The sequence below is a fragment of the Bubalus kerabau genome, chromosome 23 (assembly GCF_029407905.1).
Source record: "Bubalus kerabau isolate K-KA32 ecotype Philippines breed swamp buffalo chromosome 23, PCC_UOA_SB_1v2, whole genome shotgun sequence".
NCBI classification, from domain to species: domain Eukaryota; kingdom Metazoa; phylum Chordata; class Mammalia; order Artiodactyla; family Bovidae; genus Bubalus; species Bubalus kerabau.
In genome coordinates this window covers 24,289,973-24,308,644 of record NC_073646.1, presented here as the reverse complement: position 1 = coordinate 24,308,644, position 18,672 = coordinate 24,289,973, and the positions used below count along the sequence as shown (strand labels likewise).

The following is an 18,672-nucleotide window of genomic DNA, read 5'->3' as shown; positions in this document are numbered from 1 at the left end:
GAAGGAAATGGCAACCCTCTCCAGAACTCTTTGCTGGAAAATCCCACGGACAGAGGAACCTGGTAGGCTACAGTCCATGGTGTCGCAAAGTGTCAGACACAACTGAACCCAATCAACAGTCCTGTGGCAGAAGTATTATAATTTTCACTTTGTAAGATCAAAAAATAAAGTTCAAAGAAGCCAAGAAACTAGCTCAAGGTCACACAGCTGGGACTGGGCAACCCTGAGATTGAAGCCTGGGTCAGAATGATGCTAAAACCTGACTATAAATCTGCTAGGAGGGGTGGAGGGAAGAAGAGGGTGGGGTATATGGAGAGAGTAACATGGAAACATACATTTTAAAGAAAAATCGGCTGAAAACCCAATCAGAATGAAAGAGTAGTTAAATTCAGGTGATAAATGGTGTAAAGTGTATAACACATATTCTCAGGGTCTTCACGTGAAGCCAAACCTCCTCCCTTTACACTCGCCCCAGTATTTCCACAAGGCCCATAGCACTGAAGTCATAAACACTGACTTTTTCATTTTAAAGTGTGTGCCTCGGTGTCTGGGCATGCACATGTGCTTTTTGTCAGTTTCACTTTTCCATAAAACACTTGAATGATCAGCAACCCCAGAAGCGGATCATAATTCTAGTCATGAGGTGTACCAACTGGCATAATTCAGCTTTGAAAAGGCTCCCTCTTAATGGATTAAGTCTGACTGAATGATGCAGGTTCTCTCTGGGTGTGCATAGGGTGGTCGTGGACGGGCAATCGGGGAAATGGGGTTAATTCCTTCCAAGTGTCTACTTGAACCCCAGTAGATTTCCACCACCCTGGGAGGACTCAGCTCAAAATTCCCAGGGGAAGAAAGGATGGGGGTGGGATAGAGTGGGAAGCTGGGGTGAGGAGGCATAGACTGGATAAACAAGGCCCCGCTGTACAGCACAAGGATCTATGCTCCATATTCTGTGATGAACCATAACAGAAAAGAATATGAAAAGGAATATACATATGTGCATAACTGCATCACTCTGCTGTATAGTGGAAATTAACACACATTACAAATCAACTATCCTTCAATAAAATAAACTTTAAAAAAATTCTCAATCAGAAACAACACAGTGTCAATATTAGACAGTCCAGGTGTTGTGTTTTTCTGACAAACAGTTTTGCAAAATATCTTAGAGACTTGCTAATCTTTACTTTTTTTCCATTATCTATTTTGATTGAAGTGATACACTCACAGGATGGTGCACAATGTCAAGGATTTACACTAAACACTTCTCTGCAGCCTGTTCTTTCTCATCAACCATAGATCTTGGAGACTGTTCCATGCCTGTATGCACAGCGCTGCCTCATTCTTTTTAACAACTACATTGTATCCTTTCTGTGGATAAGCCATAACCTACCCAACCAGTGTCCTCCTGTGTACACTTAGGTGGGTTTCAATCTATTGCAATTAAAAATAAAACAACTTGCACATGCTTTTTTGCTGGACAACTACTCCTCCGCCCGGAACACAGAGTAGTGTTGCTCTCAACGAGGGCATATACCTGTTCTTACAGAGATGCTACAATCCAACTCAAAAGTAAGGATAACAAAGAAATATAACTAGACCAAGGGACAGCAGGCACACGTGCAATGAAGTCTGTCCTGAAGATGGCATGACACATGGTTACTGCATCTATATTCTTTCTGAAAGAAGCAGAGGGCCCATGGCCAAGGCCGGTCTACAGAATCTAAAGAGCACTCTACCATGTTTAAAATACACACTTCTTTTTGGAGGCACACAAGAGAAATATACATACTAAACCTCACCTGCAGAGCATGCTGCACGGGACATTAACATATACAATTTAGACACAATAGCAATCTTCAGTCATAGAGCAGACCTCGATCACTGCCAAAAACATTTCTCCCCTCACCATTGAATGCTCTGTGAATTTCATCTATGACTGAGATTCTAAGTGAACTCAAAGAACTTCATTTTTATGGGTGATGGCAGGGAGAACTGGGCATTCCCATACACAGCTGGTGAGAGTGTAAATATTTATATAAGCTTCCTGGAGGGAAATTCAGCAATGTGTACAGAAAGCTTTAAAATCATGCTCACTTGCTCACCTTTTGACCCAGTAATCATATGTCCATGTATGCCCTGGAACTTGTCCTCAGAAAGTGTGTGTGTGTGTGTGTGTGTGTGTGTGTGTTTCTGTACCATTTACTCACTGCAATGTTGTAGGACCAGGGAAAGACTGGAAGCAAGGTGAATGGAATGTCTGCCTGTAGGACTTCAGTTAAATACATTATGATATACTCATGCCATACAATGAACACTACACAGCCAATAAAATTCATGTGATAAAGGAGTAGTTTGCAAACCGTGGGTCACAAATCCCTAATGAGACATGAAACCAGTTTTTGTGGGCCATGGACAGCTTTTTAAAAAATATTTACTTATTTGGTTGTGTTGGGTCCTAGTTTTGGCACATAGGCTCAGTAGCTGTAGCACACAGGCTTAGCTGCTCCAGGGCATATGGAATCTTAGTTCCCTGACCAAGGATTGAACTCACATCCCCTACATTGCAAGGCAGATTCTTAACCACTGGACCACCAGGGAAGTCCTCCCATGGACAGCTTTTTACATAGAAGAATATCAGAGTGCACCACACAAAGTTTCACTATGGTTTTATGAATTTTTTGAAATGCATGTGTGTTTATTCTAGGTCATTATATGAAATGTATCTCTTGCTGCAGGCAACCCAGGGGTTGAACCCAGTTCTCCCACATTGCAGGAGGATTCTTTACCAGATGAGCCAGCAGGGAAGCCCACTGCAGGATACAGTAAAAACAAAATTGAAAACCACTGTAGTAACAGAATTTTCTTTCATGAAAATATGTCAACAATCTATATTTAAGTGGGGGAAAAATAAGTTAAAAATTATAGAGGATAATCCCAAATTTGACAAAATACCAACAATCAAATATATATGCATATACGTGCACAGAAAATAAACATCCTTTGGATAGTAATATTATGGGTGAAGGGAATTTTTCTCTGTTTTTCCCTACATGCTTTTGATATTTTCTAAATTTCCTATAATGAACAATTATTATGTAAAGATGCAGGAAAAAAATAGGTTATTTTCAAGTGAGGTTTTGGTAAGTAAGTTAAGCGTTTTAAGATGCTCCTAAAAATGAGTCAAGGGTAACAATAAATGAAGGAGGTCACCTGGCAACCATTCCATCCTGTGACATCCTCCTGTAAAAAATCCTTTCAGAAATGCTACATGCAAAGCACTGGGACAAGCAGCATGGTCCTATGAGAAGGTTCACAGAAAAATAAAATGATAGCAGTTCAGAAATTAAAGCATTCTGTATCGAAGTGTACACCGTTAAGTGTTGTTTCTTTTTAAAAAAAAAAAAAAAAAAGGAAGTAAGGAAGGAAGGGAGGGGAAAAGCAAAATAAATAGAAATGAAGAATGAGAAGGAACGAAAGTATCAAAAATGCCTGATATCTTAAAAAGAGAGAGAAAGAGATAGAAAAAGGTTATCTTTAATATATAGTCACAAAAAATTGGACAGAACTTTCATTTTATAACTAGAGGTTTCAGCCACCAAATATGCTTCTGAGGTTAATAAAGTTTAAAATGTCCAAGAACTCAATAATCCCTTTGTTTTAATTCATAATGAGGCAATGAAGTGGCCAATGACCTGACCTCTCTTCAAACCAGATGAGGAATTTGATAATCAGCGCTAATTCAGGCTCAGGTGATGCCTGCACTGTTGGAAAACCTAGTTACCTGGAAAAAACAGTGTGGGGAAGGGGCTTTAGTTTGGAAGCATAATCATTAGTGATGCTATTTAAAATCTCCTGCTTCACCTCAGTGGTACCCCCGGCAGGCATGTGGCTGATAACATTGCCAAATATGAAACAAGGCAGCTTTTCTGTATGAATTCCATTTCTTTATTTTCCAAATCTTTCTCAAGTAGAGATGCGACCCTGAACTCATAATGATTCTCTTCTGTTGGGAGAAACAGTGGCAGCTCTGGGATTTCTATTTAAGTAGGTGATGTAGAGGTTTACTCTGCTTGGAAGAGAATCCTTGCTGATGGAAATGACTGGTGATAAGACTTAAAGCCACCCTTCCACATATAAGCGATATTCTACCATATTTGGTTTTCTCTTTCTGATTTATAGGTGGAATCTAGAAAAATAGTAGAGATGAACTTATTTGCCAAGCAGAAATAGAGACATAGATGTAGAGAACAAACTTATGGATACCAAGGTGGAATGGGGAGGTGGGATGAGTTGGGAGATTGAGACTGACATATATACAGTACTGCATATAAAAGAGATAATTAATGAGAACCTGCTGTATAGCACAATGAACTCTAGTCACGGCTCTGTGGTGACCTAAATGGCAAGGAAATCTTAAACAGAGGGGATATATGTATACATATAACTGATTCACTTTGCTGTACAGCAGAAACTAACACAACTCTGTTAAGCCACTATAATAAAAAAAATTTTTTTAAGCCACCCTTCCTATTGCCACTCAGATGAGATGTGAATAACAAGATATGAAGACCAATGTGCTAACTCTGTAAGAGTGACATCACTTGTAGGTTGAAGGGAAAAAAAGCATTTCAACCTCACTAATTCTATTTTGGGAACAAGAGGTACAAAATTGTTAGACAGATGGACAAACCCATCCTTTTGGATGCTACTGTGAAAATTTGGAGCCAAACTCAAGTTGATTACATATGATTTTCAAAGAGTGTATTGGTCAAATTTATACCACTCTTTTCAAATCTCGTGATTTACTTGTGTTTTCCCAGCAATTTGCAAAGCACTAGAGAGAGCAGACAGTTATAAAGTAATTATCCAATATTAGACAAATACAGCTGCTTGATTTTTTAGTGCAATCCAGTAAGGATTTGTGAAAAGAAACAGATGCTTAAGGAGAACAACTGGTATTTAAAAAAAAAAATACCAAAGGCACCTGGATTCATTTGTCTAGACTGACAGATAACTGACTTCTCATTTTTAAAAATGCTCACATTATCCACTTTGCTTTATTGTATTTCTTTTCCAGAGCTCTGTATGTGTATCTCATTTAATCCTTATAACTAACCCATAAAGTATATACTATTAATATCCCCATTTTACAGATGAAGAAACTGACTCGCAAACCAGTTCAGTAATTCATTCAAGGTCACACAGCTCATACAAGGTCAACAGCCAAGCTGTTGGCTCCAAAGCACACGTTACCCGACTGCTCCATATATCCAAGGCAGTCTACACACCCAGCACCTTAATTCTGTCTCCCCAAAACCACTTTAAATCACTTGTTAAAATACTGTGACCTTTCCCAAGTCACTGTATATCCACATGCTCTTGCTGGGTATTGTCTGAAAGACCAAGGTAATTTCCCAGAAGGCCAGCATCATTCCTCATGAGCTGAAAAGCAAAGCAAAATGAACCAAAAGAAAAGGAACACGAGGCATTTGTTGGGCATTCTGTGAACTGGACATAAACAAAACGGTTTTAATAAAGGGCTGGCAAGTAGGAACATATATCGTTACCTTGTACCTTGGTAGACCAGATGACCCTTTGCATGGAGTCTCAGAGATATGAAGATGTACTTTATGTCCTAGTTTTTGTACCCTCCGAGAGCTGACAGAGGTCTGCAAGTTTTAATAAAAACAATTTGCATTGTGGGATGCTCAAGGTGGCAGGCTAATTTTAGGGTGGAGTTAGTTGGTCAGCTTTATTCTCTGAAAAATCTGGTTATGTCAGCCCACTCCCAGGAGAAATTCCCCAGACAGTTATCTAATAAACTTGAATTTCCCAAACAAGTTACACACTGCCAAAACACAATGCTGACAACAAAGAGCCTTTTTTCTTAGCATGGAAGAAAACTGGGTGCATTAAGGTAACCTGGTCAGACAAGAGCAAGAAGACACACAAGGGCTCCCCAACAGGCCTTCCTCCCAGCCTGATGTTTCTTGTCAAGAGAAGGGAAACTTTCACTGCAAATATGCATTTGAATCATAAAACAAATCCACCCAGTACTTTTGCAGAGAATGAGAGGGAAAAAAAGAGGCTCCAGGACAAATGTCTAAGGAAAAATTATAAAGTGTTTTTGACCCCTCTCACCTCTCTTCACAACGCCCTCCCTCCTTCTCTCCCACTCGCCTCTTGCACCGAGCAATACGTACATGTTACACAGAATGTCAGCTGTAATTCAACAGCATCACTGTGAACATGGAGCAGGCAGTGGCCAGAAACAGCCTCTCCAGGGCTGTCTGCAGAAAAAGCTACTGACCGGCTTTGATGTTCAAGGCAGCGGTCAGCTGCACATGGTCAACCCAGGTGTAAGCACAGAAATTTGTTCCTGAGTCAGGTGAGATGGGAATGCTAATTCATTTGGATGAGATTTGTGAAAAATATTCCTTTCAGTGAAAGAAGGGTATATCTCACTGCTATGCAGACATGTGCCATTGGGGTAGGGGGTGCAAAAAAAGACTAAGGCTAGCCTGAATAAGATAGTTAGCCCAAATAAGGTAGTTCTTCAAGGCAACCCTCAATTCAGAATATAAGGGCGCCTCAGGGATCACCACAGGTAGACTGCGGTTACAATTCCCAAGCCCCAGTCTGTAGTAATCCACACTGAAGTCACATTTAAAGACAAGAATAGCATCATGTCCCCATCAGATGTGTACCTATCACATCTTCTCTCTCCTCCAAGCCTCTGCATACTGTTCCTCATGCCCCAAACACTTTCCTCACCATTGGCCTTTAGCTTAAATGGCTAACCCCTACAGGTCCCTTACTTCTCAGCTTAAGAGTCACTTCCCTTGCTTTACCTTCAAATGTGCCTGGCAGATAGCAGTGATGAACAGATTTTTTTAGAATAAATGACTAGGACCCACTTGTGGCCAGTGGGTATAAAGAAAATACACTAGATTCTTCTAGAAGGCATTTTCTCCTTAATGAAGGCAGGAGCTAGCTAGAGAAATAGCCTTTTTCACACTTTTCCTCCCTCCCATCTTTGCAAACTCTCAGGCAAGAATACCTGTAACAACCCATAGTTCAAAATCCAACAGGCTAACATGGCAGCATGAAAGGACATCAACAGCCTGAACCCTTTACAGCCTGGTGAACTGCTGACTCTATCCTGGGACCGTCCTCCTGGATTTTTTACTAAGTGAAATCTAAATATCCTAAGTCAGTGTTCATTAGAATTTTTCTCTTACAGACAAAATCACCCAGACTGCCACATTCTGCACTTATTAACCTAAATTGTGACTGGCATTTGCTTGTCTGTCTTCCCACCTAGACCATGAGATCCAGAAGGATGAAAGTGTCTCACTGTTTACCATTTTCCTGGCATCTACAACACTTGGCAAAGAACCAGTTGCCTTAAACATTCGTTAAACGAGAGATTCATTTTCCTCACACCCGCCTCCCCTGTTCCCAAGAACTAACACTCAATGCTGACCCATTTCTATCTTTCTGAACCTTTAGAGATATCTTTCATGTTGGATCTGGTATCTCTTAGCTCTCAGAATGCTGTGACACGTCTTAAAAAGTCAACTTTTCTTCAAGCTTTAGAGTAAGTCAAACGGATATTTTTCAGACTTCAATTTAGAAAATGTCTTAGTGACATTCAACATAGTAGATCATGCCTCCCTTTTTAAAACCCTTAGTGCCAAAAATGCATTTGCTTTCTTTTTATTGAAGCAACACTGACTTACAGACTAGAAGAAAATATTTTCAAATGGTAAAATGGACAAGGGGTTAATATCCAAAACAGACAAGCAGCTCATACAGTTCAATAAAAATAAAAATTAAAACATCCCCCCAAATGGCCAGAAGACTGAATAGACATTTTTCCAAAGAAGACATATGAATGGCCAACGAGCACATGAAAAGACACTCAATATCACTAATTATTACAGAAATGCAAATCAAAACAATAATGAGATATCACCTCATACTGTCAAATGGCTATCATGAAAAAGTCTACAAGCAATGAATGTTGGCAGGGACATGGAGAAAAGGAAACACATGTACACTGTTGGTTGGAATGTGAATTGGTGCAGCCACCATGGAAGACAGTATGAAAGTTCCTCCAAACACTAAAAATAAAACTACTATATGATGCAACCATTCTGCTCCTGGGTATATATACAAAAACCACAAAAACAGTAATTCGAAGCATATACTCCAATGTTCACAGCAGTACTATTTACAATTGCCAAGATATGGATGCATTTGCTTTCCTATAGTTCCCTTACACTTTTCTTTCTTTTACAAGTTCATCTTTATTTATTCTGCACTAAATTTCTAAGCCTTCCTTTCTAGCCACCATATGCTGGCGCAATCATCATTGACCATGCTTTCAACTTTCACCTTTATGTTGATAACTCGCAAAGTTATACCTTCTAGCCCTGCCCTCTCCCCTGAGCTCAAGCTACATGTATCTAACTCCACTTTGATATTTATGTATAGATGTCTCATAGAGAGACCAACTCTCCAAACCTCTAATAGGTTACAGCTCTTAGTAAATGTTCAAACTGCACTCCCTTCATTACTGTCTTTTACAGTACTGGATACTTTTTACAGTACTGGATACTGGTCTTTCATAGTACTCATCCTGCTCATAATTTTAACTTTTTTGAATATTTATTTATTTGGCTGTGCTGAGTCTTAGTTGCAGCACACAGGATCTTCAATCTTCATTGTAGCCCATGGGACCTTTAGTTGTGGCATGCAAACTCTTACTTGTGTTGCAGCACGTGGTATCTAGTCCCCTGACCAGGAATCGAACCTGAACCCCCTTCACTGGGAGTCACTGAAATACCAGGAAGTCCCTTCTCATTTTATTTACCTTGGTTGATTACACTTTTCTTCTCCACTGGAAGACAAGTGCCACAAGCCCAAGAATCAACTGCTTGCGCCTACCTGTGTGTCTGTAGCCCCAAGCACAGTACCTGGCTCACTGAGAGGCAATCAATAGGAATGAGAGATGCCTGGAACCATTTCTGGAAAGCACGTAGATTAAAAGGAGAGAGAGTGGAGTCAAACAAGTTAAAATCCCAGGCCCACAGAAAGACAAGGTGTGTCACCTTAGACATATCATTTACAGTCTTTCTTTAAGTTTCAATTTCCTCATCAGTAAAATATGGACAATAATAAAGATTCATAAGACGATCTCCCTAAAACACTTAAAACAATGCCTGGAATGCAGAAGGCAGACGTATCCATTGCTATGAAGTTTATCCAAGAGCAATTAAAACCCAATATAGCATGGCTGAAGCAATACCGAAGCGTATCTCTGGCTTATCCAGAGGTTTCCATCAGGCTCCTCCAGTCCTCCTGGTTCTTCATCCTCAAGATGATGTGCTCCCCACATGGGGCCAAATTTCTGCTCAACTTCAACTCTTACATTCGCATTTTCATCCACAGCAAAGAGCATCCTTGTAAGGACCTTCCTCTGAAGTCATACCCAGGATCTGCTCGCAAATCCCACTGGCACGAACTTAGCCTTGTCAGCCACATCAAGCAGAAGGAAGGCCAGGAAACATGGTTTTTATTTTAGATTGTCACGTGCCCAGCAAAAATTGAGAGACAAATAGCAGTCTCTTTTATAGCTAGACAGTGAAAGGAAAATTCTTACACAGAAATTGGGCGTTTTATGTCAAGGAGTGCCTCCATAAAAGATGATGTGGATGAATGAGATTGCGGAAGCACCCTCCACGGAAACACATCTGGGCACAGTGATGGGCACATAAATGCATTTGTTGGATTTTAATGAAATCCACCACCACCATCCCACTATGTGAACCCTCTAAATCCCTGGGCCCCAGACTCCAGTGGAAGTATTCAGTTCTGGTCTTACCCAGAAAGAATCTTTCAGAGGTTCATCCCATTGTCACTCACATAATGCCTGTCTTGAGATTTGCTTTCTGAGTGATGCACAATGCTAACAGGTGCCCAACTGGACTTCTCAGGGGGCTTTGGGGCAGACTTTTGCCCATGGAACTCCCCCCTACACCTGCCCAGGGCAGGTCACCAACAGAAGGATGGTGGCTTTGCCTACCAGACACATTGAGGACTCCCCCACCTGTCACTAACCACCACCTCGAAAATCTAACCTTGCTTTACAGCTAAAGCAATCCTGTCCCTCCACTTAAATTCACTTGGGAAAAGTTAAAAAAAAAAAAAAAAGGAATCTTTGCCCTCCCTGTGAATCCTCAAGACTGAAAGAGAAAAAAAAAAGATTCTGCCACAGTTCAAAGAGAGAAAGGAAGTATTTACTTTTTCCCCCTTTCATGCAGAAGGGAAAGGAGTATTGATTATTATTTTGATAATGGAAACTAAACTCTAAATAAGATCATCCAATAAGGATAAACATATTCAAACTGCCTATTTTCCTTCATCTCATGGAAATGGTACATGGAATCACCATCCTTACTATTAAAAGCTTTTTATCAAGATGCCTGGGACACAAAGGGGGCTGATTTTTACTAAATCTGTAACATTACTTGGGGACGACATGGAGGTCTCTCCCAAGAACTTAGAAATAAGATCGCCACCTGACAGCTTATCAAAATATATCAAAGTGTATCAAAATTTTAAAAGTACATCCTCCTATTTTCTCTACAGACGCACACATCCAAGAGCAGAAGGGTATCCTCCGCAGCCTTGTTTGTAAAAGCAAAGGGTGGAAGTGACAGAGATGTTCACAAAGAGTGGGGAGGTTAATTATATATCATCATATAACCCTACTGAGAACATACAACGTCAAGATTACAAAACACCAAACTCAACCTCTATAGAGTGTCGTGGAAGGGTGTTCACAATCCGGTGAGATTGCTAGTGCAAATGCAGGCTATGAAGCCAAAAGGTCTGGCTTAATCATTTCCTCGCTCTGTGACTGTAAGTTACTCAAGATCTCTAAGCCAGAGGATGTTCATCTGAAAAATGGGATAATAAGAGGACCACCTCACAGGGTCCCATAAGGATGAAATACTTAGCCTAGAAGATGGTGAGCTGCCATGGGGTAACTGTTAACTCAGTACAGATTTGCAGCAGTCCTAGCAGTATCAAGGACATGCCATCACTGTCAGCAAACTATATCAGTCTCCACATCTTCCCCTATCCTGTGTGAATCACTCAAAAAGAAGTAAAGATAGTCATCGGTAAGCAATGGTGCCCATCTGGGAACGAAGCTGGCATTACAGAAAGCAAGATGTGAGCGCTGGGGAAAAGAAAAGTCTTTGGCTTTATTTTCATTTATGTGTTAGTGGGTTTTTTCCTTCTAAAAACCAGGTCATGTCTCTTTTATCATAAAGTGTTTTTTTTTTTTCAAGACTGGCCTCTAAGAATTAAACGTTAATTGCATCTCTTCCTCGATGCAAGCAGAGATATGCGAAGTCCCCAGGTAGGAGTTTCGGAGTCTCAGGACCTGATGCAACGGGACTGAAAATAGTCACATATCTAAAGAAAGGATGTGACTGCCTATGGGCTGGAGGTGGGGTTGGCACCGAGTCCTGGTAGTTCAGGAAGAATAGGGACAGCAGAAGTGGCAGGGTGCCCAAGCAGCTCACAGGGAGAGGAAGCCTGTAGACTCTGTTTACAGATGTGTCCTCCGGGCTCTTCACTTCACTGGATTGAACTGCATCCCCCAGCCCACATTCATGTGTTGAAATCCTAAGCCCTAAAACTCCAGAACATGACCCTATTTGGAAATAGGTCTTTCTTTTTTTATTTTTATTTTTTTAATTTTTATTTTATTTTTAAACTTTACATAACTGTATTAGATTTGTCTTTTTTTAAAAAAAAATATTTATTTGGTTGCATCAGGTCTTAGCTGCATCATGCGGGATCTTTCACTGCAGCAGACAGACTCCAGTTAGCACATGGACTCTCTATTAGGGCATGACGGCTTAGAGGCCCTGAGGCATGCGGAGCTTGGTTCCCTGAACAGGGATGGAAGCCAAGTTCCCTGCACTGCAAGGCAGATTCTTAACCAATGGACCACCAGGGGAGTCCCAGAAATAGCGTCTTTCAAGAGATAATTAAGGCAAAATGGGGTCATGAGGGTGAGTCCTAATCCAATATATCTAATGTCCTTATAAGAAAAGGAAATCTGGACACAGACACACTGAGGGAAGACCATGTGAAAACACAGGGAAGAGAAGACAACCATCTACAAGGCAGAGAGAGAGGCCTGAGAAGAAACCAACCCTGCCGACACCTTGATCTTGGACTTCCAGGCTCCAGCACCGTGAGAAAACCCACTTCTGCTGTTTAAGCTCCTCAGTGTATGGCATTTTCCTATGGCAGACCTGGCAAACTAATACACTCTGTTAGTGATTCTTTTTCCATACATGAATATTACATTTTCTATGTGCAAATCCATCCATCTTCCCCTTTATGGATTCTGGGTTGTCATTTTCTTTTTTAAATCTTGATTTAAAAGGACCCTGCCATCCCCACATTACAAAGATATATCCACACCGCCTTCTTATCATTTTTGTCATTGCTACCTTTGCTACTGTTGTCCTGTGTACCTCTTTTGTGTCATTCCTTATCTGAAATATACTTCTGTAACTTGGGTGTGGTCAGGCCCTAACTTTGGGGTGGCCCATTGTCTATATTACTTCTGTGCTCATAACACTGCTATAACTATTGTTGAAGTGGATTTTGGACACAGGAAAACATTCATGATACACATTTAGGTGAAAAGAGGAAATAATATTTAAAAAACACATTTTTGAAGTAAAATGATTCATATATACTTTGTAAGTACTGTAAAATGTATGAAAAACAGACACGAAATTATTAGCTACAGTTATCTCTGGGTGATAGGCTTTTTATGCTTTCAGGACTTTCTAATTGACTTTACCAAAATAATATTAATTTAAGTGAAACCCTACTGTGTCTCACATTGCCTTTTCTTATAAGGACACTAGTCATATTGGACTAGGGTTCACCCTAATGACCCCAATTTGTCTTAATTACCTCTTGAAAAGACCCTCCTCCATTCTGAGGTCTTGGGCTTTTAACACATGAATTGGTTGGGGCGGAGCAACAATGACCATAATATAGAATCTGATAGTGAGACCCTGGGATTCAGACCAACCCATGATTGGATCAGGGTGACCCTGGACAAGTTACTTCACTTCCCCTACCTTAGCTTTCTCATGTATAAAATGGGTATAAGAACAGGTGGTCATAGGGCGGTCATGCAGTCTGTTGTTTGGGAAGAGAGTGTTCTTGGTGGGAATAACACCCATTCAGTCAATGGCACTGTAATGTCCCCGCCAACTTCAAAGAAGGGCAAAGCTCCAGGAGCAGCAGGTGGAGAGGCAATTCCATAGGCAGTGGAACAAGACATAAAGCTGGAATCGAGACAGCAGCATTGACATATACATACTCCCATGCACAAAACAGATAACTAGTGGGAAGCTGCTATGCAACACAGGGAGCCCAGCCTGGTGCTCAGTGAAGACCTAGAGGGTGGGGTGGGAGAGAGGGTGGGGGCTGAGGGAGGCTTGAGATGGATATATACACACACGATTACGACTGATTCAAGTTGCTGTACAGCAGAAACCATCACAGCGTTGTAAAGGAATATTCCTTGAATTAAACACTAAATTTAAAAACAAAATAAATATATGAAATAAAATATTTCCTTTAAAAAAAAGAAATATTAATAAAGTTGGGCTTAAGGAGGAGCAAGGATTAGGAAGGTCTTCTACTCCACACCAGCCACCTTGCACTTTTATAAAGACTAGGAGTATTCATGTCACAGAGATTTATAACAAGCGGTGATGTGATTACCAAAGTTCCAGCCTAAGTACTGTTCATGAAAACACTTTCCCAAAGGCAGCTGTGAACGTGGGGGCGGGGGGAGACTTTCTTCATCAGGAACAAGAACGTGACCACAATGTTCCTGAGCAAAACAGCCTCTGCCACCAGCCCCTCCCTGAAGAGACATCCCGTAAGCAGAGCGGCAGGTGGGAAATACCCCTAAGCAAAATGCAGGCAAAGAGACGCCTTCCCTCCCTCACGCAGCTTTGAAATAGCCAAGGCCGAAGGATTTTTTTTTTTCCCCTTCCCTTTCTTTTTAAAAAAAATACACAACCCAGAGCAAATCTCATACTTCTTCTGCCCCAGGGAAGGGGTAGCTGAGTCACGTGGTGTCTGAAGCTGCCAGCTCACAGCAGGGCCTGGAAAATCAATACCTCTCTCTGAAGTTATCCCAAGTGCTGAGACCTTTAACCAAACTCCAGTAGGCGGACACTATCAACAGTCTTTCACAGTATCAGGAGATGCGGGTTTATTCTCCCAAACAGCCTTGAAATGCGACAACGGGAGCTGTTCTCTAAGATGCAGGCATGCGGAATTCAACAGCGGAAGTGGCTTCCGACTCTGTCTGCCGACAGGAATAAGAGACAGCTGGACTGTGGATGGAACACGCTCTCAGTATCACAGCCTTCTGGCCAAAAGAGCACGCCCTAAATGCCTATGTTGGCATCCTGCTCACATCGCTAATGACGTGTGTATCTTAGGGTATCGTTCTTCACCTATCTGTGCCTTAGTGTTCACCTAATATCAGGCACCCTAGCTCGACAGGGATTGCTGTGAGGATTAAATAAGAGGGACATGCAGGCGCTGGGGTTTTCCTTTAATCCTATAAGCACTCCAAGGAAGTTAACAGTTGTTATTAAAGAACGTATAATTTGCAAAAGCACAGTTGCCAGAAAGGAGAAATCACAAAGGTTCACTTCCCACCTAATCTATTTGTCTTGAAATTCTTCCTTTTTCCAAATTAAGAATTTTGAAGAGGTCTTCAGACTCTCAAATCACAAGGAATCTGGACTCTTCCAGAGCTAAGAACCTGAACCCTCTGAAAACAAGGGTTCAAATACACTCTGTTAGGTGGAAAGGCTAACAGAGGCTGGATGTATTTATGGCTCTTCCTAATTCATCCGACTCTTTTACCTCCAGCAGTGTGTTAGTTGCTGTCGTGTCTGACTCTTTGCAACCCCATGGACTATGGCCTGCCAGGCTCCTCTGTCCATGGGATTCTCCAGGCAAGAACCAGCAGGCAAACCCTTACAAGGAAGTGTTCTGTGGCTTTCTTTGCTGAGTGTGGGGTGTGAATAAGGAAACAGCTAGACTTCCATTCCCACAGAGGATAGGGGATGGACCTTAGGGAGGAACATCACTTTGTGCTAACGAAAAACCCCAGACAATACACAAGGTACCTATTTTTAAACAAAACACCACGACCCTAGATTTGACCCAAAAAAGTTTTTCCCTAATATGTAGGTTTATTTTCATAAGTCTTTCAAAAGCGTAAAAAATTAAATCACACTTAATGCTCTAACACTGGCCTTACCTTAACTGCAAAGAGGAAAAATGACACAGAATCAGGGTTGTTCTAGAAATTCTGGGCTATCAAGTTGTTACATGAAGGCTGATGAAATGCCAAATCATTTCTCCCTCTCGACTTGAAGGGAATCTGGGCAGGAAGACTTCATGTGATGAAACGATTTCACTTGCTATTTGAAGAATTTTCTTGTAAGATATACAATCCCTTTAAATTTTCCCAGGCAGCTGCTAGAGGTTGCTAAGGAAATGATGGAAATAGAAAATATTCTAAATAAATAATTAGTGATTTCTGAGGAGCAGATTCTTGAGATATTTTTTTCAGGCTGTCACACATCATAGGTACCGACACTCAACAAGTGTCCTGTCTTGCCTTCCCTCCCTCTCTCTCTTCTCCCCTTCCTTCCTTTCTTTCTATGTTAAAGAAGATGACATAGATAACCCATAAGGATCCCCTGTATAACCTAGGCAACTCTACTCAATACTCTGTAATGGCCTATACAGAAAACAAATCTAAAATAAAGTGGATATATGTGTATGTATAACTGCTTCACTTTGCTGTACACCCGAACCTAACAAAACACTGCAAATCAACTATATTCCAATAAAAATTATTTTTAAAAGGAGCAGTGGAATCTTCAAAGCAGTGAGCCACAGAGGGAGCTTTGGAGTCACACTGTGCCCACCTTGGTGGAAAGACACAGACGAGGACCCAGGCCCCCCAACCCCATGCAAGTCAGCGGAACACTCACTGTATCTGTTTTATTCTGTTGTGCTTCGGCAAAAGATTATGTCTGAACAGAAGAATCTTGAAACAGACATCTGTTGTTTTGGCACCAGCATCCATTTCCTTTCCTTGATAACCGTATCCTGGTTCTGCTTTGGGAAAATGCCCGCGTCTCATCCTCCATGCCCCCAGGAGAAGCAGCCGCCTCTGCCCCAAAGAGGCACGTACCTCAAGCCTCACACCCGCTCTGGCAACAAGGGCTGGTGGCAGGATGTCTGTGTGCGACCCCATAAGAGGGAATGAGGCATCAGCAGACACTTTTGGGACAAAGATGGTGCATTTTCCTACTGCATTTGGGCTGAGAAGACTGGGCTGGCACCCACTGCCATGCACAAGGGGACAGATTTTCAGAAAGCAACCAACCACCTCAGAGGCAGTGGAATCCAAAAATGAGACATCTGCTGGGACTTCCCCAGCAGTTAAGACTCTGAGCTTCCACTGCAGGGGGTACAGGTTTGATCCCTGGTCAGGGGACTAAGATCCCACGTGCCACACAGCACAGCCAAGAAACTTTTTTAAATTCAAAAATGACAGATTTGCTGACACTGTTTAAGCCCGACTTAGGCCGTTCCCGGGCTTCCCTGGTGGCTCAGATGATAAAGAATCTGCCTGCAATGCTGGAGACTCAGGTTCAATCCCTGGGTCAGGAAGATCCCCTGGAGAAGGGAACGGCTACCGATTCCAGTATTCTGGCCTGGAGAATCCCATGGACAGAGGAGCCTAGTGGGCTACAGTCCATGGGGTCACAAAGAGTGGGCCACAACTGAGCAACTTTCACTTTCCAGTATTCTTCCCTGGAGAATTCCATGGACAGAGAAGCCTGGCAGGATACAGTCCATGGGGTCACAAAGAATTGGACACAACTAAGCTACTAACACTTTCACTTTCACCTTTTTAGGCCATTCCCACCCAGGACTTCTCAAACATATAAACCGTTAAATTCCTTTTTGGTTCATGCTTGGTTCAGATACTATGTGGAATTTATGCATATTATAACCAGGAGAACCCTAACCAACAGAGTTCCACAGCTACACTTCTAACCACTGGGAAAGATTTTCTTTAAACATGCTCTAATATATTATGATGGGGACAGTTTCTTCCTCCTCGTGGAGGAAAGGAAAAGAGACTAGAAACAGACATAATCCCAAGAAATCTAGGAGCATCAATGTCAAGAGTTGAAGGTAAACTCAAAAAAGACTCTCACACAGCAATTCATACATGAATGAGAACCAGTGAGTACGGAAAATAAAACTCTTATTCTAAATAAGAAAATCAGTGGTTCTGGGTAAGGTTACAGGGGTTTTGTTGGCTGAGATCACCATGCAATTTTCAGAGTCTAAATGGGTAATAATCTATTTAATACCTGGCATATACATTATTATAATAATTTATAACATTAAATGTCTTAAATATTTATGGAAACATGGTATGTTCATTTTGTTTGTCCATATTCAGATATTCATCGCTAATAAGGAAAGAAAAATGCCACCTGGCAATATACTCTTTGTATCCAAAAACAAATATTAAAAATTGGCTAAGAAATGGGTAGAGAAAAAAGATAGCCAACTGTGTTTGAGTTTGTTTGTTTTAAACATTCTCTAAACATCTGTTTTGCCTGTTTATTGTTTACTGAATGTGAGCCTTTTATAAAGTCTCTTCTTTTGCAGGGGCAAAATACGTGGGATTAGCCCACTTTGGAAGCAACCTGAAGTCACACATGTTCTAACTCAGGAAAAGCCTTGCTTTGAGAGCAGTCTGTGTCACATGACCACCACCTAGTGGCGGGGTACTTAAATAGCAGGAATAGCTGACAGTTCCATTAAAACTTTTAAATGGACCCCAGCACTGTCCTGGTCTTTTATTTATTTATTTTTTTTTTGGTCATGCTCATTTTGATCAGAACGAGATCTTCCCTCCAGGATGGCAGAATTAAAAACCAAGAAATTAAGAAACCAGACTCAATGGACATGAGTTTGAGCAAACCCCAGGAGATGGTGAAGGACAGGGAAGCCTGGTGTACTGCAATTCATGGGGTCGTGAAGAGTCAGACACTTAGCGACTAAACAACAACAAGAAAACAGAAATCTGGGCAGGATCAAAATAACTATGGAATTAAGAAAATATTAATGATGACACTGGTTTATCAGCACTTTCCAATGACTGGAGCTCTTACCACTAGGAGTGCACAAAGTAAGTCCAGGTAAAAAGTGAAAGTGAAATTCGCTCAGTCATGTCTGACTCTTTGCGACTCCATGGACTGTATAGTTCATGGAATTCTCCAGGCCAGAAGAACAGAGTGGGTAGCCATTCCCTTCTCCAGGGTATCTTCCCAACCCAGGGACTGAACCCAGGTCTCCCACATTGCAGGCAGATTCTTTACCAACTGAGCCACCAGGGAAGCTCAAGAATACTGGAGTGGGTAGCCTACCCCTTCTCCAGGGGATCTTCCTAACCCAGGAACTAAACCAGGGTCTCCTGCATTGCAGATT

At 41.5% G+C, this 18,672-nt stretch overlaps 1 protein-coding gene across 1 annotated transcript in view; it reads right to left on the bottom strand.

The window, feature by feature from the left end:
- The window catches only part of HS3ST4 (heparan sulfate-glucosamine 3-sulfotransferase 4), a 496,951-nt gene that overhangs the window by 460,403 nt on the left and 17,876 nt on the right, over nucleotides 1-18,672 (bottom strand). The window lies entirely within an intron of this gene.